The sequence below is a fragment of the Oncorhynchus mykiss genome, chromosome 8 (assembly GCF_013265735.2).
Source record: "Oncorhynchus mykiss isolate Arlee chromosome 8, USDA_OmykA_1.1, whole genome shotgun sequence".
NCBI lineage: Eukaryota > Metazoa > Chordata > Actinopteri > Salmoniformes > Salmonidae > Oncorhynchus > Oncorhynchus mykiss.
Window position 1 is genome coordinate 42,285,612 of NC_048572.1, and position 25,998 is coordinate 42,311,609.

Sequence of the window (25,998 nt, forward strand, 5' to 3'; positions counted from 1 at the left end):
GTTGTTTCCAGTGATGTGTGTCCTCCGAAGTTGGTGTAACTGCTCCAGTGTTTGGGTTAGAGGTTAGGGGGGTTAGGGGGTTAGGGTTATAGGTTTGAATCGGTTGATCCACTTCCATCTCTGACACGTGGAAACCGGAGGGGGGAAGGGAGGGGGTGTACTCCACTCATATGCGCTTAGGGTTAGGGGGTTTGGGTTAGGGGGTTAGGGTTGGGGGTTAGGGTTTAGGGTTTGAATTTGAGTAGGGTTAAAAAGAGACTTGATTTGTCTTGTGATGTACAGGCCTATTGTTGTGTTTGTTGTGTGTGTTGAATAAATTCTATTGTTAAAATACACTAGAGTGACTCCTAAAAACCTTAACAAACGTAAGTAGGTTCAAACAACACAGTTAAAAGCCCATAGATCTATCAAAGTCATATAAGATCAAGTGCTGAGTTGTTAAAACAAATTAAAATACATAAAAATGAAAGGAATAAAACTATTATAAATAAGCATGCATCTGTTAAATATAATAAAAGCCACACAAACTTTATTGTGTTTGTTTTATGGTGCATCCTTCTTCCAACTCCTTGAGAACCCTGTAAACAAGTGCTATGCCCTTCAATTGATCCTATCTTACCAGTTAAAAACGCTCATTCAGACCGCTAGGTGTAATTGTTTGTAGGTCTCTACGTTCCACTGCTTTTCGCCGCCCACTGGTCCACCCAGAACACGACTATAATCCTGATATATTGAGGTAAGTGATGGGGTGATCCTGGAAATGAGTCACTAGTTCTGTGTGTAAATGGGCCCGTTTGATATTGTATAGAATGTTCTTTAAGTCTATTTTCTATTGTATACTGGGTTTCCCCAATGTAGTATTTTTTGCTAAATGTGCAAGTGATTATATACATATGACATTTGGAGTGTAGAGTGAAATGGAGTCTAAAACTGGAGTGGAGGTCTTGCTTTGAGTTTGAAATTAATTTTCTTGGTCTGAAGTGGGCTGTTTGGGTGGTTGGGGGCTTGGTACTGTATATCCATATTGTTTATGCCCACTGAGAGAACCACTATGCTGGTGCCTAAATGAACCTCTGTTTTCTCCAGGACCTTTGTGAAATGGTAAAATGTTGCTCCAGGGTCCACTTGTATGTTTGGGTTATGAAATGGAGGGATTCTATTAACATTTGAGTCTCCCAAGACTAGTATTGGTTTATTTCCCTTAAAATTCCAATCTGCCACCTTGCCTTTTGGTCTGGCTTTATGGTACGATGGTTTCTGAACGGTTGCTGGATTGGATTAAGGTTAAGACAGGTGTATGATTTGCTGTGGTTAGGGTTAGGGGGGTTAGGGGTTAGGGTTAAGGGTTAGGTTTCTAGTTTTGAGTCTGTTGATCTAGGGTTACGGGGGTTAGGGTTAGAGGGTTAGGTTTTGAATATAATTGTGTTTTGTTTCAACTGGTTAGGGTTAGGTTTCTAGTTTTGAGTCTTGATCCAGGGTTAGGGGTTACGAGGGTTAGGGGTTACGAGGGTTAGGGGTTACGAGGGTTAGGGGTTACGAGGGTTAGGGGTTACGAGGGTTAGGGGTTACGAGGGTTAGGGGTTACGAGGGTTAGGTTTTGAATATAATTGTGTTTCGTTTCAACTGGTTAGTTTTACGGTGCACAGGCCTATCTCCTGTTTATCCCTCCCATTTCTGATCTAATATAATAGGTGTAGTACTTAAAAAGGCCTGTAGATGTCCTCCTAGGATCATAAATTAAACTGAGGTAAGCTCCAAGTTGCCTCTTTTTCTGGGTGGCAGTGCAGAAGTCGATGTGGTGAGATTCATTCAACCATAGTGTTGTTAAATATGAACATAAACGCCATATTGTGCATTAAATGGTTTTATTGTTTTGTTAAAGGAAAAACCTAAAAGAGGAAGTGCTAAACTAAAACCAAACAAACCATAAATATATAGAGTAAAAATAAAATATGAATAAAACCATGTTCTTCTCCATCCATTTTCCTGTCTGTTAAAACCCATTTTCTAAAACCTCTCGTTCAGGCCATTTGGCGTTATTGTCTGTAGGTGCTGGATCCACTCCCGTTCTACCCTCTTTCGCTGCCCACAGGTCCAGCCTATATGTGACTGTAACCCTGATATGGTAAGGTGAGTGATGGGGTGCTCCTGGAAGTGGGTTATGAGTTCCGTTTGTAGGTGTGCCCTTTTAATGTTATACAGGTGTTGTTTGAGTCTGGTTTCTATGGTGTGTTTGGTTTCTCCAATGTATTGTTGCAAAGTGTACATGTAATTGAGGTCTTGTGGTGGCTTACTACTGAATCTTGCTTTGGTGAGGAGGTCCTTTAAGTTTTTGTTCTTTCTAAATGCTGAAATGATTCTGTATGGTTTGAGTGGTATGTAAGTGTGCTGAACTGTAGAGAAGTTGTTTGATTGATTGATGTAGGGGTCTAATTCTATGTGAAAATGTGGTTACTAGGGGTATGATAATTGTCTGTTGATTGACTATTGATGACAAGGGAGAAGAGACAGGAAGTGTTTTGGTTTAGTGATTGGTGCAGATCACTTTCCATAGGGGGGTCAGGATTAGTGTGAGGGAGGGGAGCTAGGATGAGAACCCTGGTTAGGGAGATGGTACACATTTAGGGTTAGGCGTGGGGTTAAGGGAAAGGTTAGGTGTGGGGTTAAGGGAAAGGTTAAGGTTAGGCGTGAGGTTTGGGGAGGGGTTAAGGTTAGGAGTAGGATTGAGGTTAAGGTTAAGAGGTGGATGATTTGCTGTAGTCTGGGTTAGGGTTAGGGGTTAGGTTTCTAGTTTTGAGTCTGTTGATCCACTTCCATCTCTGACACGTGGAAGCCGAAGGGGGGGAAGGGAGGGGTGTGCACTCCACATCATATACGCGCGGGGCCGGAGGGGTCCGGGCGCGGCCGGCCAAAGTAGTAGGCCCCATGGTTGCCCACTTGTAGATTAACCCGTTGGTTGGGTTTAAAGACTGTCTGTCTGTAGGGTTAGGTATGGTATAGTTTTTTTTAGAATAGTTAAGCTTAGGGTTAGGTTTAGGGTAAGGTATAGTTTTTTAGAGTGGTTTAGGTTAGGGTTAGGGTAAGGTTTAGGGTTAGGTAGGTCTGTCAACTCGACGTAGGATCAGGCAAAACCCTTGAGTTGCGTACCTTATGCAGGTCCGGTCCTCGGTTGGTTGCCATGTGTCCATGTCGAGTGGTATGGTCATGATGTCTAGGTCTGCTTGTCAACGGAAGTGGAAAGCATAGTGCAACCTAGGAGTTTACACTCTGTCGGATCCTTTTTTAGCTCCACGTTGTCTATGTATTTACTTCCGTGTTCGTCAGTCTTTTGGTCCTGGATGTTTTCAATCATGTGTGTAATTAGGAGTTATTCCCTTCCAGGATCCTAACTCTGAATTAACACCTGTCTAGTCGAATCCAGCTGGTCTGTATGGGTATACTCGGCGTAGGATCAGGCAAAAGCATTGAGTTGCGTACCTTGTGCAGGTCCGGACCTCAGTTGGTTGCCATGTGTCCCTGTCAAGTGGTTAGTCTTTAAACTACAAGTGGTTTGAGCAGACAAAAACCCAGAAGGCGATCCCTCTCTATGGTTGTCATGCATCCGCCCTTAGAGTTCCGTCCTGTGTTTCGGTAGGTGTATGGAGGGTTTAGGATCAGGCAAATCTTCTCTGGTTTTCGTATCGTACGTCTGCCAGTAGTAGAAGTTGATTGCCATGTGTCCATACCAACCATCTCAGTCGTAGGTAATTCAGTGGTTTGGGCGATAGTGACCCGTGGAGCTACTCCCTTCCAGGATCGTAGTGTTCCAGTGGTATGTCAACCCAAGACAGATAATTTTTTTTGTAGTCTAGGTAAAAAAGTGGTTAGGTTGTCCAGGCTTAGTGCGGCGGGGTAAGGGATCCCCCAGTAAGAAATTATTCTGTGGGATCCAATTCTCCGCCAGACATTATCTGGGCACCCCAGGGATTACACGGCCAATGCGAGTCCTCCAGCCGCAGCGCCTGACCCAAAAGCCCCACTTTTCGAGGACTTAACTGCCCCAACCCGCTAGGATGAAACACGCGCTACTGAACATACTGCCAATTCTAAACTGGTCGTCCAGCGCGGTACGCGAGTCTCCTGTTTTTGTGGGGCTGGGAGGGTTGAGCCGCTTGGTCTGCCAACAGAACCCCGAGAGGTCCCGAAGGAGTCCGGTCTATCCATATCCTCCTATCTTCTTGCTTGGTGTATGGAAGGGCCTAATTGTTTAGGGTGTAATCGCTGCGGGGGAGTCGCCAAGGTCGAGGTCCCCAGAGTAGTTGGAGAAAAAAGGTTCTCGTCCGTTGGGGGTGCTGGTGGGTATCTTCAAACAATTGTTTTAGAAGGATGGTGGGTTGGTGAAGGTTTTTTTGTTAAATTTGGTCTATTTGTGTTCTATTTTATTGTTTCTTTTCATCAAGGGTCCATGGTCATGGTAACCCTGAGTTCAAGAGACTTTAAAAAATAAAATTAATATATATATTTATGTACATATGTATTAATTTTTTATTTTATTTTTATTGTATTCTTTTATTTTTAAATTTAGTTGTTTCCTATTGGTCAAGGCTCCATGGTCATGGTAACCCCAAGAGGAGAAAATGTGATATTTTGTTAAATATAAATTGGTTCCCTAGTGATTATTGTTACAGGATCCAAGGGACCAATAAGGATAAATATAAAGTACATTTTTAAGAGTCCGTAGTCATTGTAGCTCTGGAATACTATAAAATATCTATTTTACGGTCCTAATGGCCACCTTTTATATTTTTAGGGGAGCCTACTGGTAAAAAGGCCCTATGGCTAAGTATTGGTGTCTGTCTGTCAGTAGGGTTGGGACCAAGGATGGGGTGGGGGTACACATGCATACGCACATGAACATAAAAGGGGATGTGCCTATACACATATTTTTTACATATACAAAAGCATACACATACAACCCCACAAGTGGTGTGAGGGATAGCATACAACGTCACACTCCACTACATCCTAGTGTGTGCATATATATATGAGAGCTGTGTAAAAATCCAATTAAGGAAAGAAGAGTGTACAAATAAAATAGTAGCCAAAAGGAGACTCCTCCGACGTCTGTGTGGAACCTGCCTTCCTTACAGCAACACTACAGATCTAGAGGAGTCCCAGCCACGACGCGTTTCTGCCTTACTCAGCTTCATCAGGTAGCAGGGAGGAGAATATATAAATAAAAGGTGCAAAAAGTAGTAAAAATGTATGTGTATATATATCTGCATGTACAGTAGGGTGTACTGTGTAATTTACTTGCCTTGAATGTAGTCCTGGTTGGGTGTGTGGAGCGAAATGCTGCCTGTCCAGTGGTCTCCCTGTAAAGTTGTGAGGAGCGCTACCTCTCTGGTGTGTGCATGTGTGGGCCAGGTGGCTTAGGTTATTTTGATTGGTCTGTACTGTTACTAGGTAGGATAGCCGGTAACAGGTTGTGGTGTGGAGGGTTCAGATAAGGGTGAGAGTGGAATGGGGATGCAGTAAAGTGGATGGGCAGTTAGAGTAGAGGTCAAGCACACCTAACAACAATACAATGGAGACCCAATGTGATAAAAGTTAAACCTTGTAGTGACACAAGGTTTTCAAAATGTTATTTGGTATGAATGATGAATGAAGAATGGGACAGACAAGGTTAACAACATGAGGTCAGGTACAGATACATGTACACACATACACAGAGGGGTTAGAACTAGGGTTGCAGTTCAGGTTAGGGGCTAGGGTTAAGGTTAGAGTTAGGAATGGTAGGGGTTAGAATGGTTAAGGTTAGGTTTAGGGTAGAATGGTTAAGGTTTGGGTTGGGGTTGGAATAGTTACGGTTAGGGTTGGAGTTATTCAGGCTAGGGTTAGAGTTAGAATGGTTAAGGTTAGGGTTAAGGACAAAGTAAGGGTGATTGAGGTTAGGTTTAGAGTAAGAATGGTTGCGGTTAGGGTTGGAATGGTTAACGTTAGGTTACCAGTAGGTGAGGAGTTGGTTAAGTCTTGTAAGGTCCAATTAACAAATAGGGATCACAGTACATTATAAGAGACAGACAAGGTTAACAACATAAGGTCAGACACAGATACATATACTAACACACACACTCACAGAGGGGTTTGGGCTAGGATTGCAGTTAAGGTGGGGGGCTAGGGTTAAGGTTAGGAATGGTTAGGGTTAGGGTAAGAATGGTTAAGGCCAGGGTTTGGGTTAGAGTTAAAATGGTTAAGGTTAGGTTTAGGGTAGGAATGTTTCAGGTTAGGGTTGGAATGGTTCCGGTTAGGTTATGGGTTAGGTAAGGGGGTTGGGTAGGTCTTGTGGGGTCCAATTTTAAACGGATGTAAAAAGCATTATATTTTGTAAAATATTTTATTTTATTTATTTTTATATATATTTCCCCCCCCTTTTTAATTGTATTTTATTTTTTTATAAAGGTGATGCCCTTCTTGAAGGGCAAGTTCAGGTGTGTGGTGGTTGAATCCAGGGTCTTTGGTGAAAAAAATCTAGAATTCTTGGTCTTTTGATGAAAACTTGTTTGAGAAGGCTTGGAGTAGGTGGGTCTTGAATTATCCGTCGTTCTAGTTGTTTCCCAGGTGGAAGGTGTGTGTTGGTGGAGGTCTCAGAAGTGATGTCCTTCAGAGATTTGGTAGAGCTATTTTAGGTTGTATTTAATCTAATGATTATTTTTGACCTGTTCACCATCGAACCATTTCCCAGAGAAGTATACTGGGCGTAGAATCAACACCCCTAGAAAAAGCCTGATTTGAGATGATCCCAGGTAATTTACAGGGATAAAAATGTCCTTGGCTTGCTGCGTCCAGATCCCTCGGCAGGCAACGTAGCGGTGACTGGCTAGTGTTTGTTTCTAGTTTTGAGTCGGTTGATCCACTTCCATCTCTGACAAGTGGAAGCCGAAGGGGGGGAAGGGAGGGGTGTGCACTCCACATCATATACGCGCGGGCCGGAGGGGTCCGGGCGCGGCCGGCCAAAGTAGTAGGCCCCATGGTTGCCCACTTGTAGATTAACCCGTTGGTTGGGTTTAAAGACTGTCTGTCTGTAGGGTTAGGTATGGTTTTTAGAATGGTTAAGCTTAGGTTTAGGGTAAGGTATAGGGTTAGGTGTTAGGGTTAGGTTTTGAATATAATTGTGTTTCGTTTCAACTAGTTACTTTTATGGTGCACAGGCCTATCTCCTGTTTATCCCTCCCATTTCTGATGATCTAATATAATAGGTGTAGTACTTAAAAAGGCACGTAGATGTCCTCCTAGGATCATAAATTAAGCTGAGGTAGGCACCAAGTTGCCTCTTTTTCTGGGTGGCAGTGCAGAAGTCGATGTGGTGAGATTCATTCAACCATAGTGTTGTTAAATATGAACATAAACGCCATATTGTGCATTAAATGGTTTTATTGTTTTGTTAAAGGAAAGGAAAAACCTAAAAGAGGAAGTGCCAAACTAAAACCAAACAAACCATAAATATATAGAGAGTAAAAATAAAATATGAATAAAACCATGTTCTTCTCCATCCATTTTCCTGTCTGTTAAAACCCATTTTCTAAAACCTCTCGTTCAGGCCATTTGGCGTTATTGTCTGTAGGTGCTGGATCCACTCCCGTTCTACCCTCTTTCGCTGCCCACAGGTCCAGCCTATATGTGACTGTAACCGTGATATGGTAAGGTGAGTGATGGGGTGCTCCTGGAAGTGGGTTATGAGTTCCGTTTGTAGGTGTGCCCTTTTAATGTTATACAGGTGTTGTTTGAGTCTGGTTTCTATGGTGTTTGGTTTCTCCAATGTATTGTTTATTGCAAAGTGTACATGTAATGATACAAATGGTTAGGGTTAGAGGGTTAGGGGGGGGGCTAGGGTTAGGGGGTTGGGGTTAGGGGTAGGGGTAGGGTTAGTTTCTAGTTTTGAGTCGGTTGATCCACTTCCATCTCTGACACGTGGAAGCCGAAGGGGGGGAAGGGAGGGGTTAGGGGCTAAGGGTTAGGGGCTAAGGGTTGGGGGTTAAGGGTTTTAGGGTTGGGGGTTAAGGGTTAGGGTTAGGGGGGGGCTAGGGTTAGGGTTAGGGTGTTGGGGTTAGGGGTAGGGGTAGGGTTAGTTTCTAGTTTTGAGTCGGTTGATCCACTTCCATCTCTGACACGTGGAAGCTGAAGGGGGGGAAGGGAGGGGTTAGGGGCTAAGGGTTGGGGGCTAAAGGTTTGGGGGCTAAAGGTTTGGGGGCTAAAGGTTTGGGGGCTAAAGGTTTGGGGGCTAAGGTTTGGGGGCTTAAGGTTTGGGGGCTAAAGGTTTGGGGGCTAAAGGTTTGGGGGCTAAAGGTTTGGGGGCTAAAGGTTTGGGGGCTAAAGGTTTGGGGGCTAAAGGTTTGGGGGCTAAAGGGTTGGGGGCTAAAGGGTTGGGGGCTAAAGGGTTGGGGGTTAAAGGGTTGGGGGTTAAAGGGTTGGGGGTTAAAGGGTTGGGGGTTAAGGGGGAGCTAGGGTTAGGGTGTTGGGGTTAGGGGTAGGGGTAGGGTTAGTTTCTAGTTTTGAGTCGGTTGATCCACTTCCATGTCTGACACGTGGAAGCCGAAGGGGGGGAAGGGAGGGGTTAGTGTTAGAGGGTTAGAGGGTTGGGGGCTAAGGGTTGGGGGCTAAGGGTTGGGGGCTAAGGTTTGGGGGTTAGGGTGTTGGGGTTAGAATGGTTAAGGGTTGGGGTTAGAATGGTTAAGGGTTGGGGTTAGAATGGTTAAGGGTTGGGGTTAGAATGGTTAAGGGTTGGGGTTAGAATGGTTAAGGGTTGGGGTTAGAATGGTTAAGGGTTGGGGTTAGAATGGTTAAGGGTTGGGGGTTAGAATGGTTAAGGGTTGGGGGTTAGAAGGGTTAAGGGTTGGGGGTTAGAAGGGTTAAGGGTTGGGGGTTAGAATGGTTAAGGGTTGGGGGTTAGAATGGTTAAGGGTTGGGGGTTAGAATGGTTAAGGGTTGGGGGTTAGAATGGTTAAGGGTTGGGGGTTAGAAGGGTTAAGGGTTAAGGGTTGGGGGTTAGAATGGTTATGGGTTGGGGGTTAGAATGGTTGGGGGTTAGAATGGTTGGGGGTTAGAATGGTTGGGGGTTAGAATGTTTGGGGGTTAGAATGGTTGGGGGTTAGAATGGTTGGGGGTTGGGGGTTAAGGGTTGGGGGTTAAGGGTTGGGGGTTAGAATGGTTGGGGGTTAGAATGGTTACGGGTTGGGGGTTAGAATGGTTAAGGGTTGGGGGTTAGAATGGTTACGGGTTGGGGGTTAAGGGTTGGGGGTTAAGGGTTGGGGGTTAGAATGGTTGAGGGTTGGGGGTTAAGGGTTGGGGGTTAAGGGTTGGGGTTAGAATGGTTGGGGGTTAGAATGGTTGGGGGTTAGAATGGTTGGGGGTTAGAATGGTTGGGGGTTGGGGGTTAAGGGTTGGGGGTTAAGGGTTGGGGGTTAGAATGGTTACGGGTTGGGGGTTAGAATGGTTACGGGTTGGGGGTTAGAATGGTTAAGGGTTGGGGGTTAAGTGTTGGGGGTTAAGGGTTGGGGGTTAAGGGTTTGGGGTTAAGGGTTTTAGGGTTAGGGGTTAAGGGTTTTAGGGTTAGGGGGGCTAGGGTTAGGGTTAGGGGGGGCTAGGGTTAGGGTGTTGGGGTTAGGGGTAGGGGTTAGTTTCTAGTTTTGAGTCGGTTGATCCACTTCCATCTCTGACACGTGGAAGCCGAAGGGTTGGGGGTTAAGGGTTGGGGGTTAAGGGTTTTAGGGTTAGGGGTTAAGGGTTTTAGGGTTAGGGGGGGTTAGGGTTAGGGGGGGGGGGCTAGGGTTAGGGTGTTGGGGTTAGGGGTAGGGGTTAGTTTCTAGTTTTGAGTCGGTTGATCCACTTCCATCTCTGACACGTGGAAGCCGAAGGGGGGGAAGGGAGGGGTTAGGGTTAGAGGGTTAGGGGCTAAGGGTTGGGGGCTAAGGGTTGGGGGCTAAGGGTTGGGGGCTAAGGTTTGGGAGCTAAGGTTTGGGGGCTAAGGTTTGGGGGCTAAGGGTTGGGGGTTAAGGGTTTTAGGGTTAGGGGTTAAGGGTTTTAGGGTTAGGGGTTAAGGGTTTTAGGGTTGGGGGGGCTAGGGTTAGGGTTAGAGGGGGGCTAGGGTTAGGGTGTTGGGTTTAGGGGTAGGGGTTAGTTTCTAGTTTTGAGTCGGTTGATCCACTTCCATCTCTGACACGTGGAAGCCGAAGGGGGGGAAGGGAGGGGTTAGGGTTAGAGGGTTAGGGGCTGAGGTTTGGGGGCTAAGGTTTGGGGGCTAAGGGTTGGGGGTTAAGGGTTTTAGAATTAGGGGGGGTTAGGGTTAGGGTGTTGGGGTTAGGGGTAGGGGTTAGTTTCTAGTTTTGAGTCGGTTGATCCACTTCCATCTCTGACACGTGGAAGCCGAAGGGGGAAGGGAGGGGTTAGGGTTTAGAGGGTTAGAGGGTTAGAGGGTTAGGGGCTAAGGGTTGGGGGCTAAGGGTTGGGGGCTAAGGGTTGGGGGCTAAGGGTTGGGGGCTAAGGGTTGGGGGCTAAGGTTTGGGGGCTAAGGTTTGGGGGTTAGGGGGTAAGGGTTAGGGTGTTGGGGTTAGAATGGTTAAGGGTTGGGGTTAGAATGGTTAAGGGTTGGGGTTAGAATGGTTAAGGGTTGGGGTTAGAATGGTTAAGGGTTGGGGTTAGAATGGTTAAGGGTTAAATTGGTTAATGGTTAGAATGGTTAAGGGTTGGGGGTTAAGGGTTGGGGGTTAAGGGTTGGGGGTTAAGGGTTGGGGGTTAGGGTTAGAATGGTTGGGGGTTAGAATGGTTAAGGGTTAAGGGTTGGGGGTTAGAATGGTTGGGGGTTAGAATGGTTAAGGGTTAAGGGTTGGGGGTTAGAATGGTTAAGGGTAAAGGGTTGGGGATTAGAATGGTTACGGGTTAATGGTTGGGCGTTAGAATGGTTGGGGGTTACGGGTTGGGGATTAAGGGTTGGGGGTTAAGGGTTATAGGGTTAGGGGGTAAGGGTTAGGGTTAGGTTTTGAATATAATTGTTTCGTTTCAACTGGTTAGTTTTACGGTGCACAGGCCTATCTTCTGTTTATCCCTCCCATTTCTGATGATCTAATGTAATAGTAGGTGTAGTACTTAAAAAGGCCCATAGATGTCCTCCTAGGATCATAAATTAAACTGAGGTAAGCTCCAAGTTGCCTCTTTTTCTGGGTGGCAGTGCAGAAGTCGATGTGGTGAGATTCATTCAACCATAGTGTTGTTAAATATGAACATAAACGCCATATTGTGCATTAAATGGTTTTATTGTTTTGTTAAAGGAAAAACCTAAAAGAGGAAGTGCCAAACTAAAACCAAACAAACCATAAATATATAGAGAGTAAAAATAAAATATGAATACAACCATGTTCTTCTCCATCCATTTTCCTGTCTGTTAAAACCCATTTTCTAAAACCTCTCGTTCAGGCCATTTGGCGTTATTGTCTGTAGGTGCTGGATCCACTCCCGTTCTACCCTCTTTCGCTGCCCACAGGTCCAGCCTATATGTGACTGTAACCCTGATATGGTAAGGTGAGTGATGGGGTGCTCCTGGAAGTGGGTTATGATTACCGTTTGTAGGTGTGCCCTTTTAATGTTATACAGGTGTTGTTTGAGTCTGGTTTCTATGGTGTTTTGTTTCTCCAATGTATTGTTTATTGCAAAGTGTACATGTAATACATTATATAAATGGTTAGGGTTAGAGGGTTGGGGGGGGGGGGGCTAGGGTTAGGGGGTTAGGGGTAGGGGTTAGGGGTAGGGGTAGGGTTAGTTTCTAGTTTTGAGTCGGTTGATCCACTTCCATCTCTGACACGTGGAAGCCGAAGTGTTGGGGGTAAGGGTTGGGGGTTAAGGGTTTGGGGTTAAGGGTTTTAGGGTTAGGGGTTAAGGGTTTTAGGGTTAGGGGGGGCTAGGGTTAGGGTTAGGGGGGGGGGGCTAGGGTTAGGGTGTTGGGGTTAGGGGTAGGGGTTAGTTTCTAGTTTTGAGTCGGTTGATCCACTTCCATCTCTGACACGTGGAAGCCGAAGGGGGGGAAGGGAGGGGTTAGATGGTTAGGGGCTAAGGGTTGGGGGCTAAGGGTTGGGGGCTAAGGGTTGGGGGCTAAGGGTTGGGGGCTAAGGGTTGGGGGCTAAGGGTTGGGGGCTAAGGGTTGGGGGCTAAGGGTTGGGGGCTAAGGGTTTTAGGGTTAGGGGTTTAGGGTTAGGGGTTTAGGGTTTTAGGGTTAAGGGGGGGTTAGGGTTAGGGGGGCTAGGGTTAGGGTGTTGGGGTTAGGGGTAGGGGTTAGTTTCTAGTTTTGAGTCGGTTGATCCACTTCCATCTCTGACACGTGGAAGCCGAAGGGGGGGAAGGGAGGGGTTAGGGTTAGAGGGTTGGGGGCTAAGGTTTGGGGGCTAAGGTTTGGGGGCTAAGGTTTGGGGGTTAAGGTTTGGGGGTTAAGGTTTGGGGGTTAAGGGTTGGGGTTTAGGGGGTAAGGGTTAGGGTGTTGGGGTTAGAATGGTTAAGGGTTGGGGTTAGAATGGTTAAGGGTTGGGGTTAGAATGGTTAAGGGTTGGGGTTAGAATGGTTAAGGGTTGGGGTTAGAATGGTTAAGGGTTGGGGTTAGAATGGTTAAGGGTTGGGGTTAGAATGGTTAAGGGTTGGGGTTAGAATGGTTAAGGGTTGGGGTTAGAATGGTTAAGGGTTGGGGTTAGAATGGTTAAGGGTTAGAATGGTTAAGGGTTGGGGGTTAAGGGTTGGGGGTTAAGGGTTGGGGGTTAGGGGGTAAGGGTTAGGGGTTAGAATGGTTGGGGGTTAGAATGGTTAAGGGTTAAGGGTTGGGGGTTAGAATGGTTAAGGGTTAAGGGTTGGGGGTTAGAATGGTTAAGGGTTAAGGGTTGGGCGTTAGAATGGTTGGGCGTTACGGGTTGGGGATTAAGGGTTAGGGGTTAAGGGTTATAGGGTTAGGGGGTAAGGGTTAGGGTTAGGTTTTGAATATAATTGTGTTTCGTTTCAACTGGTTAGGCCTGTGCACCGTAAAACTATCTGCTGTTTATCCCTCCCATTTCTGATGATCTATTGTAATAGTAGGTGTAGTACTTAAAAAGGCCCGTAGATGTCCTCCTAGGATCATAAATTAAACTGAGGTACGCTCCAAGTTGCCTCTTTTTCTGGGTGGCAGTGCAGAAGTCGATGTGGTGAGATTCATTCAACCATAGTGTTGTTAAATATGAACATAAACGCCATATTGTGCATTAAATGGTTTTATTGTTTTGTTAAAGGAAAAACCTAAAAGAGGAAGTGCCAAACTAAAACCAAACAAACCATAAATATATAGAGAGTAAAAATAAAATATGAATAAAACCATGTTCTTCTCCATCCATTTTCCTGTCTAAAACCCATTTTCTAAAACCTCTCGTTCAGGCCATTTGGCGTTATTGTCTGTAGGTGCTGGATCCACTCCCGTTCTACCCTCTTTCGCTGCCCACAGGTCCAGCCTATATGTGACTGTAACCCTGATATGGTAAGGTGAGTGATGGGGTGCTCCTGGAAGTGGGTTATGAGTTCCGTTTGTAGGTGTGCCCTTTTAATGTTATACAGGTGTTTGAGTCTGGTTTCTATGGTGTTTGGTTTCTCCAATGTATTGTATATTGCAAAGTGTACATGTAATGAATGATATAAATGGTTAGGGTTGGGGGGGGGGGGGGGGGGGGCTAGGGTTAGGGGGTTAGGGGTAGGGGTTAGGGGTAGGGGTAGGGTTAGTTTCTAGTTTTGAGTCGGTTGATCCACTTCCATCTCTGACACGTGGGGGTTAAGGGTTTGGGGTTAAGGGTTTTAGGGTTAGGGGTTAAGGGTTTTAGGGTTAGGGGGGGGTTAGGGTTAGGGGGGGCTAGGGTTAGGGTGTTAGGGGTAGGGGTTAGTTTCTAGTTTTGAGTCGGTTGATCCACTTCCATCTCTGACACGTGGAAGCCGAAGGGGGGGAAGGGAGGGGTTAGGGTTAGAGGGTTGGGGGCTAAGGGTTGGGGGCTAAGGGTTGGGGGCTAAGGGTTGGGGGCTAGGGGGTAAGGGTTAGGGTGTTGGGGTTAGAATGGTTAAGGGTTGGGGTTAGAATGGTTAAGGGTTGGGGTTAGAATGGTTAAGGGTTGGGGTTAGAATGGTTAAGGGTTGGGGTTAGAATGGTTAAGGGTTGGGGGTTAGAATGTTTGGGGGTTAGAATGGTTAAGGGTTAAGGTTTGGGGGTTAGAATGGTTAAGGGTTAAGGGTTGGGGGTTAGAATGGTTAAGGGTTAAGGGTTGGGGGTTAGAATGGTTAAGGGTTAAGGGTTGGGGGTTAGAATGGTTACGGGTTAAGGGTTGGGGGTTAGAATGGTTACGGGTTGGGGGTTAAGGGTTGGGGGTTAAGGGTTGGGGGTTAGAATGGTTGAGGGTTTGGGGTTAGAATGGTTGGGGGTTAGAATGGTTGGGGGTTGGGGGTTAAGGGTTGGGGGTTAGAATGGTTACGGGTTGGGGGTTAGAATGGTTACGGGTTGGGGGTTAGAATGGTTAAGGGTTGGGGGTTAAGGGTTGGGGGTTAAGGGTTTGAGGTTAGAATGGTTGGGGGTTAGAATGGTTGGGGGTTGGGGGTTAAGGGTTAAGGGTTGGGGGTTAAGGGTTGGGGTTAGAATGGTTAAGGGTTGGGGGTTAGAATGGTTACGGGTTGGGGATAAAGGGTTGGGGGTTACGGGTTGGGGGTTAAGGGTTGGGGGTTAAGGGTTGGGGGTTAAGGGTTGGGGGTTAAGGGTTGGGGGTTAGAATGGTTTAGGGTTTGGGGTTAGAATGGTTGGGGGTTAGAATGGTTGGGGGTTAAGGGTTGGGGGTTAAGGGTTGGGGGTTAGAATGGTTACGGGTTGGGGGTTAGAATGGTTACGGGTTGGGGGTTAGAATGGTTACTGGTTGGGGGTTAGAATGGTTAAGGGTTGGGGGTTAATGGTTGGGGGTTAAGGGTTTGGGGTTAAGGGTTTTAGGGTTAGGGGTTAAGGGTTTTAGGGTTAGGGGGGGGCTAGGGTTAGGGGGGGGCTAGGGTTAGGGTGTTGGGGTTAGGGGTAGGGGTTAGTTTCTAGTTTTGAGTCGGTTGATCCACTTCCATCTCTGACACGTGGAAGCCGAAGGGGGGGGAAGGGAGGGGTTAGGGTTAGAGGGTTGGGGGCTAAGGTTTGGGTGCTAAGGTTTGGGGGTTAAGGGTTGGGGGTTAAGGGTTTTAGGGTTAGGGGTTAAGGGTTTTAGGGTTAGGGGGGGCTAGGGTTAGGGGGGGGGGGCTAGGGTTAGGGTGTTGGGGTTAGGGGTAGGGGTTAGTTTCTAGTTTTGAGTCGGTTGATCCACTTCCATCTCTGACACGTGGAAGCCGAAGGGGGGGAAGGGAGGGGTTAGGGTTAGAGGGTTAGGGGCTAAGGTTTGGGGGCTAAGGTTTGGGGGCTAAGGTTTGGGGGCTAAGGTTTGGGGGCTAAGGGTTGGGGGTTAAGGGTTGGGGGTTAGAATGGTTAAGGGTTGGGGGTTAGAATGGTTACGGGTTGGGGGTTAAGGGTTGGGGGTTAAGGGTTGGGAGTTAGAATGGTTGAGGGTTTGGGGTTAGAATGGTTGGGGGTTAGAATGGTTGGGGGTTGGGGGTTAAGGGTTGGGGGTTAAGGGTTGGGGGTTAGAATGGTTACGGGTTGGGGGTTAAGGGTTCGGGGTTGGGGGTTAAGGGTTTGGGGTTAAGGGTTTTAGGGTTAGGGGTTAAGGGTTTTAGGGTTAGGGGGGCTAGGGTTAGGGTTAGGGGGGGCTAGGGTTAGGGTGTTGGGGTTAGGGGTAGGGGTTAGTTTCTAGTTTTGAGTCGGTTGATCCACTTCCATCTCTGACACGTGGAAGCCGAAGAGGGGGAAGGGAGGGGTTAGGGTTAGAGGGTTGGGGGCTAAGGGTTGGGGGCTAAGGGTTGGGGGCTAAGGGTTGGGGGCTAAGGGTTGGGGGCTAAGGTTTGGGGGTTAAGGGATGGGGGTTAAGGGTTTTAGGGTTAGGGGTTAAGGGTTAGGGGGGGGGCTAGGGTTAGGGGGGGCTAGGGTTAGGGTGTTGGGGTTAGGGGTAGGGGTTAGTTTCTAGTTTTGAGTCGGTTGATCCACTTCCATCTCTGACACGTGGAAGCTGAAGGGGGGGAAGGGAGGGGTTAGGGTTAGAGGGTTGTGGGCTAAGAGTTGTGGGCTAAGGTTTGGGGGCTAAGGGTTGGGGGTTAAGGGTTTTAGGGTTAGGGGTTAAGGGTTTTAGGGTTAGGGGGGGGCTAGGGTTAGGGGTGGGCTAGGGTTAGGGTGTTGGGGTTAGGGGTAGGGGTTAGTTTCTAGTTTTGAGTCGGTTGATCCACTTCCATCTCTGACACGTGGAAGCCGAAGGGGGGGAAGGGAGGGGTTAGGGTTAGAGGGTTAGGGGCTAAGGTTTGGGGGCTAAGGTTTGGGGGCTAAGGTTTGGGGGCTAAGGTTTGGGGGCTAAGGTTTGGGGGCTAAGGTTTGGGGGTTAGAATGGTTAAGGGTTGGGGTTAGAATGGTTAAGGGTTGGGGTTAGAATGGTTAAGGGTTGGGGTTAGAATGGTTAAGGGTTGGGGTTAGAATGGTTAAGGGTTGGGGTTAGAATGGTTAAGGGTTGGGGTTAGAATGGTTAAGGGTTGGGGTTAGAATGGTTAAGGGTTAGAATGGTTAAGGGTTAGAATGGTTAAGGGTTGGGGGTTAAGGGTTGGGGGTTAGGGGGTAAGGGTTAGGGTGTTGGGGTTAGAATGGTTAAGGGTTGGGGGTTAGAATGGTTGGGGGTTAGAATGGTTAAGGGTTAAGGGTTGGGGGTTAGAATGGCTAAGGGTTAAGGGTTGGGGGTTAGAATTGTTAAGGGTTAAGGGTTGGGGGTTAGAATGGTTAAGGGTTGGGGATTAGAATGGTTAAGGGTTAAGGGTTGGGCGTTAGAATGGTTGGGGGTTACGGGTTGGGGATTAAGGGTTGGGGGTTAGGGGGTAAGGGTTAAGGGTTGGGCGTTAGAATGGTTGGGGGTTACGGGTTGGGGATTAAGGGTTGGGGGTTAGGGGGTAAGGGTTAGGGTTAGGTTTTGAATATAATTGTGTTTCGTTTCAACTGGTTAGTTTTACGGTGCACAGGCCTATCTTCTGTTTATCCCTCCTATTTCTGATGATCTAATATAATAGTAGGTGTAGTACTTAAAAAGGCCCGTAGATGTCCTCCTAGGATCATAAATTAAACTGAGGTACGCTCCAAGTTGCCTCTTTTTCTGGGTGGCAGTGCAGAAGTCGATGTGGTGAGATTCATTCAACCATAGTTTTGTTAAATATGAACATAAACGCCATATTGTGCATTAAATGGTTTTATTGTTTTGTTAAAGGAAAAACCTAAAAGAGGAAGTGCCAAACTAAAACCAAACAAACCATAAATATATAGAGAGTAAAAATAAAATATGAATAAAACCATGTTCTTCTCCATCCATTTTCCTGTCTAAAACCTCTCGTTCAGGCCATTTGGCGTTATTGTCTGTAGGTGCTGGATCCACTCCCGTTCTACCCTCTTTCGCTGCCCACAGGTCCAGCCTATATGTGACTGTAACCCTGATATGGTAAGGTGAGTGATGGGGTGCTCCTGGAAGTGGGTTATGAGTTCCGTTTGTAGGTGTGCCCTTTTAATGTTATACAGGTGTTTGAGTCTGGTTTCTATGGTGTTTGGTTTCTCCAATGTATTGTATATTGCAAAGTGTACATGTAATGAATGATATAAATGGTTAGGGTTGGGGGGGGGGGGGGGGGCTAGGGTTAGGGGGTTAGGGGTAGGGGTTAGGGGTAGGGGTAGGGTTAGTTTCTAGTTTTGAGTCGGTTGATCCACTTCCATCTCTGACACGTGGGGGTTAAGGGTTGGGGGTTAAGGGTTTGGGGTTAAGGGTTTTAGGGTTAGGGGTTAAGGGTTTTAGGGTTAGGGGGGGTTAGGGTTAGGGGGGGCTAGGGTTAGGGTGTTAGGGGTAGGGGTTAGTTTCTAGTTTTGAGTCGGTTGATCCACTTCCATCTCTGACACGTGGAAGCCGAAGGGGGGGAAGGGAGGGGTTAGGGTTAGAGGGTTGGGGGCTAAGGGTTGGGGGCTAAGGGTTGGGGGCTAAGGGTTGGGGGCTAGGGGGTAAGGGTTAGGGTGTTGGGGTTAGAATGGTTAAGGGTTGGGGTTAGAATGGTTAAGGGTTGGGGTTAGAATGGTTAAGGGTTGGGGTTAGAATGGTTAAGGGTTGGGGTTAGAATGGTTAAGGGTTGGGGGTTATAATGTTTGGGGGTTAGAATGGTTAAGGGTTAAGGTTTGGGGGTTAGAATGGTTAAGGGTTAAGGGTTGGGGGTTAGAATGGTTAAGGGTTAAGGGTTGGGGGTTAGAATGGTTAAGGGTTAAGGGTTGGGGGTTAGAATGGTTACGGGTTAAGGGTTGGGGGTTAGAATGGTTAAGGGTTTAGGGTTGGGCGTTAGAATGGTTGGGGGTTACGGGTTGGGGATTAAGGGTTAGGGGGTAAGGGTTAGGGTTAGGTTTTGAATATAATTGTGTTTCGTTTCAACTGGTTAGTTTTACGGTGCACAGGCCTATCTTCTGTTTATCCCTCCCATTTCTGATGATCTAATGTAATAGTAGGTGTAGTACTTAAAAAGGCCCGTAGATGTCCTCCTAGGATCATAAATTAAACTGAGGTATGCTCCAAGTTGCCCTTGGTTCACTCCAGACCTGACTGCCCTCGACCAGCACAAAAATATCCTGTGGCGGACTGCAATAGCATCGAATAGTCCCCGCGATATGCAACTGTTCAGGGAAGTCAGGAACCAATACACGCAGTCAGTCAGGAAAGCTAAGGCCAGCTTCTTCAGGCAGAAGTTTGCATCCTGTAGCTCCAACTCCAAAAAGTTCTGGGACACTGAAGTCCATGGAGAACAAGAGCACCTCCTCCCAGCTGCCCACTGCACTGAGGCTAGGTAACACGGTCACCACCGATAAATCCATAATTATCGAAAACTTCAACAAACATTTCTCAACAGCTGGCCATGCCTTCCGCCTGGCTACTCCAACCTCAGCCAACAGCTCCGCCCCCCCCCCCCCCGCAGCTACTCTCCCAAGCCTCTCCTGGTTCTCCTTTACCCAAATCCAGATAGCAGATGTTCTGAAAGAGCTGCAAAACCTGGACCCGTACAAATCAGCTGGGCTTGACAATCTGGACCCTCTATTTCTGAAACTATCCGCCGCCATTGTCGCAACCCCTATTTACCAGCCTGTTCAACCTCTCTTTCATATCGTCTGAGATCCCCAAGGATTGGAAATCTGCCGCAGTCATCCCCCTCTTCAAAGGGGGAGACACCCTGGACCCAAACTGTTACAGACCTATATCCATCCTGCCCTGCCTATCTAAGGTCTTTGAAAGCCAAGTCAACAAACAGGTCACTGACCATCTCGAATACCACCGTACCTTCTTCGCTGTGCAATCTGGTTTCCGAGCCGGTCACGGGTGCACCTCAGCCACGCTCAAGGTACTAAACGATATCATAACCGCCATCGATAAAAGACAGTACTGTGCAGCCGTCTTCATCGACCTTGCCAAGGCTTTCGACTCTGTCAATCACCATATTCTTATCTGCAGACTCAGTAGCCTCGGTTTTTCGGCTGACTGCCTTGCCTGGTTCACCAATTACTTTGCAGACAGAGTTCAGTGTGTCAAATCGGAGGGCATGCTGTCCGGTCCTCTGGCAGTCTCTATGGGGGTGCCACAGGGTTCAATCCTCGGGCCGAGTCTTTTCTCTGTATATATCAATGATGTTGCTCTTGCTGCGGGCGATTCCCTGATCCACCTCTACGCAGACGACACCATTCTATATACTTCCGGCCCGTCCTTGGACACGTCCTTGGACATCTAACCTCCAAACGAGCTTCAATTCCATACAACACTCCTTCCGTGGTCTCCAACTGCTCTTAAACGCTAGTACAACCAAATGCATGCTTTTCAACCGTTCGCTGCCTGCACCCGCACGCCTGACCAGCATCACCACCCTGGATGGTTCCGACCTTGAATATGTGGACATCTATAAGTACCTAGGTGTCTGCTAGACTGTAAACTCTCCTTCCAGACTCATATCAAACATCTCCAATCGAAAATCAAATCAAGAATCGGCTTTCTATTCCGCAACAAAGCCTCCTTCACTCACGCCGCTAAACTTACCCTAGTAAAACTGACTATCCTACCGATCCTCGACTTCGGCAACGTCATCTACAAAATTGCTTCCAACACTCTACTCAGCAAACTGGATGCAGTTTATCACAGTGCCATCCGTTTTGTCACTAAAGCACCTTATACCACCCACCACTGCGACTTGTATGCTCTAGTCGGCTGGCCCTCGCTACATATTCGTCGCCAGACCCACTGGCTCCAGGTCATCTACAAGTCCATGCTAGGTAAAGCTCCGCCTTATCTCAGTTCACTGGTCACGATGGCAACACCCATCCGTAGCACGCGCTCCAGCAGGTGTATCTCACTGATCATCCCTAAAGCCAACACCTCATTTGGCCGCCTTTCGTTCCAGTTCTCTGCTGCCTGTGACTGGAACGAATTGCAAAAATCGCTGAAGTTGGAGACCTTTTATCTCCCTCACCAACTTCAAACATCTGCTATCTGAGCAGTTAACCGATCGCTGCAGCTGTACATAGTCTATTGGTAAATAGCCCACCCATTTTTACCTACCTCATCCCCATACTGTTTTTATTTATTTACTTTTCTGCTCTTTTGCACACCTGTACATGACCATCTGATCATTTATCACTCCAGTGTTATTAATCTGCAAAATTGTAATTATTCGCCTACCTCCTCATGCCTTTTGCACACAATGTATATAGACTCCCCTTTTTTTTCTTTTTCTACTGTGTTATTGACTTGTTAATTGTTCACTTACTCCATGTGTAACTTTGTTGTCTGTTCACACTGCTATGCTTTATCTTGGCCAGGTCGCAGTTGCAAATGAGAACTTGTTCTCAACTAGCCTACCTGGTTAAATAAAGGTGAAATAAAAAAAATTAAATAAAAAGACAAAAACCCAGAAGGCGAGCCCTCTCTATGGTTGTCATGCATCCGCCCTTAGAGTTCCGTCCTGTGTTTCGGTAGGTGTATGGAGGGTTTAGGATCAGGCAAATCTTCTCTGGTTTTCGTATCGTACGTCTGCCAGTAGTAGAAGTTGATTGCCATGTGTCCATACCAACCATCTCAGTTGTAGGTAATTCAGTGGTTTGGGCGATAGTGACCCGTGGAGCTACTCCCTTCCAGGATCGTAGTGTTCCAGTGGTATGTCAACCCAAGACAGATAATTTTTTTCATAGTCTAGGTAAAAAAGTGGTTCGGTTGTCTAGGCTTAGTGCGGCGGGGTAAGGGATCCCCCAGTAATAAATTATTCTGTGGGATCCAATTCTCCGCCAGACATTATCTGGGCACCCCAGGGATTACACGGCCAATGCGAGTCCTCCAGCCGCAGCGCCTGACCCAAAAGCCCCACTTTTCGAGGACTTAACTGCCCCAACCCGCTAGGATGAAACACGCGCTACTGAACATACTGCCAATCCAATTCTAAACTGGGGTAGATAGTCGTCCAGCGCGTCTCCTGTTTTTGTGGGGCTGGGAGGGTTGAGCCGATTGGTCTGCCAACAGAACCCCGAGAGGTCCCGAAGGAGTCCGGTCTATCCATATCCTCCTATCTTCTTGCTTGGTGTATGGAAGGGCCTAATTGCTTAGGGTGTAATCGCTGCGGAGGAGTCGCCAAGGTCGAGGTCCCCAGAGTAGTTGGAGAAAAAAGGTTCTCGTCCGTTGGGGGTGCTGGTGGGTATCTTCAAAAAGGTGTTTTAGAAGGATGGTGGGTCGTTGAAGGTTTTTTTGTTAAATTTGGTCTATTTGTGTTCTATTTTGTTTCTTTTCATCAAGGGTCCATGGTCATGGTAACCCTGAGTTCAAGAGACTTTAAAAAATAAAATTAATATATATATTTATGTACATATGTATTAATTTTTATTTTTATTGTATTCTTTTATTTTTAAATTTAGTTTCCTATTGGTCAAGGCTCCATGGTCATGGTAACCCCAAGGGAAGAAAATTAGATATTTTGTTAAATATAAATTGGTTCCCTAGTGATTATTGTTACAGGATCCAAGGGATCAATAAGGATAAATATAAAGTACATTTTTAAGAGTCCGTAGTCATTGTAGCTCTGGAATACTATAAAATATCTATTTTACGGTCCTAATGGCCACCTTTTATATTTTTAGGGGAGCCTACTGGTAAAAAGGCCCTATGGCTAAGTATTGGTGTCTGTCTGTCAGTAGGGTTGGGACCAAGGATGGGGTGGGGGTACACATGCATACACACATGAACATAAAAGGGGATGTGCCTATACACATATTTTTTACATATACAAAAGCATACACATACAACCCCACAAGTGGTGTGAGGGATAGCATACAACGTCACACTCCACTACATCCTAGTGTGTGCATATATATGAGAGCTGTGTAAAAATCCAATTAAGGAAAGAAGAGTGTACAAATAAAATAGTAGCCAAAAGGAGACTCCTCTGACGTCTGTGTGGAACCTGCCTTCCTTACAGCAACACTACAGATCTAGAGGAGTCCCAGCCACAACGCGTTTCTGCCTTACTCAGCTTCATCAGGTAGCAGGGAGGAGAATATATAAATAAAAGGTGCAAAAAGTAGTAAAAATGTATGCATATATATCTGCATGTACAGTGTAATTTACTTGCCTTGAATGTAGTCCTGGTTGGGTGTGTGGAGCGAAATGCTGCCTGTCCAGTGGTAAAGTTGTCCAACTGTAAAGTTGTGAGGAGTGCTACCTCTCTGGTGTGTGCATGTGTGGGCCAGGTGGCTTAGGTTATTTTGATTGGTCTGTGCTGTTACTAGGTAGGATAGCCGGTAACAGGTTGTGGTGTGGAGGGTTCAGATAAGGGTGAGAGTGGAATGGGGATGCAGTAAAGTGGATGGGCAGTTAGAGTAGAGGTCAAGCACACCTAACAACAATACAATGGAGACCCAATGTGATAAAAGTTAAACCTTGTAGTGACACAAGGTTTTCAAAATGTTATTTGGTATGAATGATGAATGAAGAATGGGACAGACAAGGTTAACAACATGAGGTCAGGTACAGATACATGTACACACATACACAGAGGGGTTAGAACTAGGGTTGCAGTTCAGGTTAGGGGCTAGGGTTAAGGTTAGAGTTAGGAATGGTAGGGGTTAGAATGGTTAAGGTTAGGTTTAGGGTAGAATGGTTAAGGTTTGGGTTGGGGTTGGAATAGTTACGGTTAGGGTTGGAGTTATTCAGGCTAGGGTTAGAGTTAGAATGGTTAAGGTTAGGGTTAAGGACAAAGTAAGGGTGATTGAGGTTAGGTTTAGAGTAAGAATGGTTGCGGTTAGGGTTGGAATGGTTAACGTTAGGTTACCAGTAGGTGAGGAGTTGGTTAAGTCTTGTAAGGTCCAATTAACAAATAGGGATCACAGTACATTATAAGAGACAGACAAGGTTAACAACATAAGGTCAGACACAGATACATATACTAACACACACACTCACAGAGGGGTTTGGGCTAGGATTGCAGTTAAGGTGGGGGGCTAGGGTTAAGGTTAGGAATGGTTAGGGTTAGGGTAAGAATGGTTAAGGCCAGGGTTTGGGTTAGAGTTAAAATGGTTAAGGTTAGGTTTAGGGTAGGAATGTTTCAGGTTAGGGTTGGAATGGTTCCGGTTAGGTTATGGGTTAGGTAAGGGGGTTGGGTAGGTCTTGTGGGGTCCAATTTTAAACGGATGTAAAAAGCATTATATTTTGTAAAATATTTTATTTCATTTATTTATATATATATATATATTTCCCCCCCTTTTTTTAATTTTATTTTATTTTTTTATAAAGCTTACAAAGGGCAAGTTCAGGTGTGTGGTGGTTGAATCCAGGGTCTTTGGTGAAAAAAATCTAGAATTCTTGGTCTTTTGATGAAAAATCTTGGTTGAGAAGGCTTGGAGTAGGTGGGTCTTGAATTATCCGTTGTTCTAGTTGTTTCCCAGGTGGAAGGTGTGTGTTGGTGGAGGTCTCAGAAGTGATGTCCTTCAGAGATTTGGTAGAGCTATTTTAGGTTGTATTTAATCTAATGATTATTTTTGACCTGTTCACCATCGAACCATTTCCCAGAGAAGTATACTGGGCGTAGAATCAACACCCCTAGAAAAAGCCTGATTTTAGATGATCCCAGGTAATTTACAGGGATAAAAATGTCCTTGGCTTGCTGCGTCCAGATCCCTCGGCAGGCAACGTAGCGGTGACTGGCTAGTGTTTGTTTCTAGTTTTGAGTCGGTTGATCCACTTCCATCTCTGACACGTGGAAGCCGAAGGGGGGGTTAAGGGTTAGAGGTTTGGGGTTAGAGGTTTGGGGTTAGAGGTTTGGGGTTAGAGGTTTGGGGTTAGAGGTTTGGGGTTAGTTTCTAGTTTTGAGTCGGTTGATCCACTTCCATCTCTGACACGTGGAAGCCGAAGGGGGGGAGGGAGGGGTGTGCACTCCACATCATATACGCGCGGGCCGGAGGGGTCCGGGCGCGGCCGGCCAAAGTAGTAGGCCCCATGGTTGCCCACTTGTAGATTAACCCGTTGGTTGGGTTTAAAGACTGTCTGTCTGTAGGGTTAGGTATGGTTTTTAGAATGGTTAAGTTTAGCGTTGTTAGGGTAAGGTATAGTTTTTTAGAATAGTTAAGCTTAGGGTTAGGTTTAGGGTAAGGTATAGTTTTTTAGAATGGTTAAGTTAGGTTTAGGGTTAGGTAAGGTTAGGCAGTTACGTATGTAATGACTTGGTACAAGGTGAATTTTCAAATCCTATTGACATAATAGATCTCGTTTGTAAACTGGGAGAAGGGCACTTGCTGCCTAGACAGAGGAAAATACCTCATAACCCTGACTACTTTTCTGTGACACATATAGTGGAAGAGATGTGTTACATGATAAAGGTGCTGAAAGGTGCATGGTGGGGCGCTTCATACGGCAGTTCTGAAAGGTTACCCGAGCACCGTCAAAGTGATACAGCATCTATGAATGAAGGAAAAACTGTACGCCGACCCAGGTGCAGCAATGCATTATATGGATAACGAGAGTTTGGGATACCTGTTCAAGATTGTGACTGCCAAGGGAAAGAGATTCAAGGTGATACATTGGGGTTTACGTTTGGGACAAGTGCACACTTCTCTGAGATCACAAGTGTACTGTCCTACATCAGCATGGTTGAAAAAGTCACCTTTGCAACTCGACCCTGTCCCGCGATGCAAGCGAACCCGAGCGTCGGGGATGAAGACATGGAAGGTCCACCACGTGTCACAGAGTCGCCAAGAAGTCTGTAGATTATTACAGATTGAAGTTGGTAGCATATGTAATCCCTGTTTCACTATGTCATTCCAAAAGTCCTTGTGTTGTAGTCATCAATGCTCGTATCAATATGTGAATAAAGAATAAGTATTTCCGAAACTGAATGATCATTCACATATATTGACAGAGTGCATTCACTTTGTCAATAAATCCATACCCAAACCATAACAGTCCACAACCAGAGAAGCAGGGGCAGCATTCATTTCCAAAGAACATAAACTTTATTGAGCCCAGAAAGGAATAAAACAGGTTCTTCTCCTTAGTCCTCACTACATTGGAACATCGTCATCCCCCTGCTCTTCCTCATCATCGGCTATGTACTTGAGAGAAACACAAATAATCACATTAACAAGAGGCCATACACACAGGCAAAGTGTCATCACCTTATACATTTCTAGATCTACCAGGTCATCTTTTTGTTCAGCTGGGGAATAGGAGGCAATGCTGGATGAGGTGGACGTGGACGCTCTTGTTGTACCACAGGGTTTTCAGGTCCCTCTCCGTCAGAGGATCGTATGTAATCGCTCTCCTGAGATGTGTATTATATGCATGG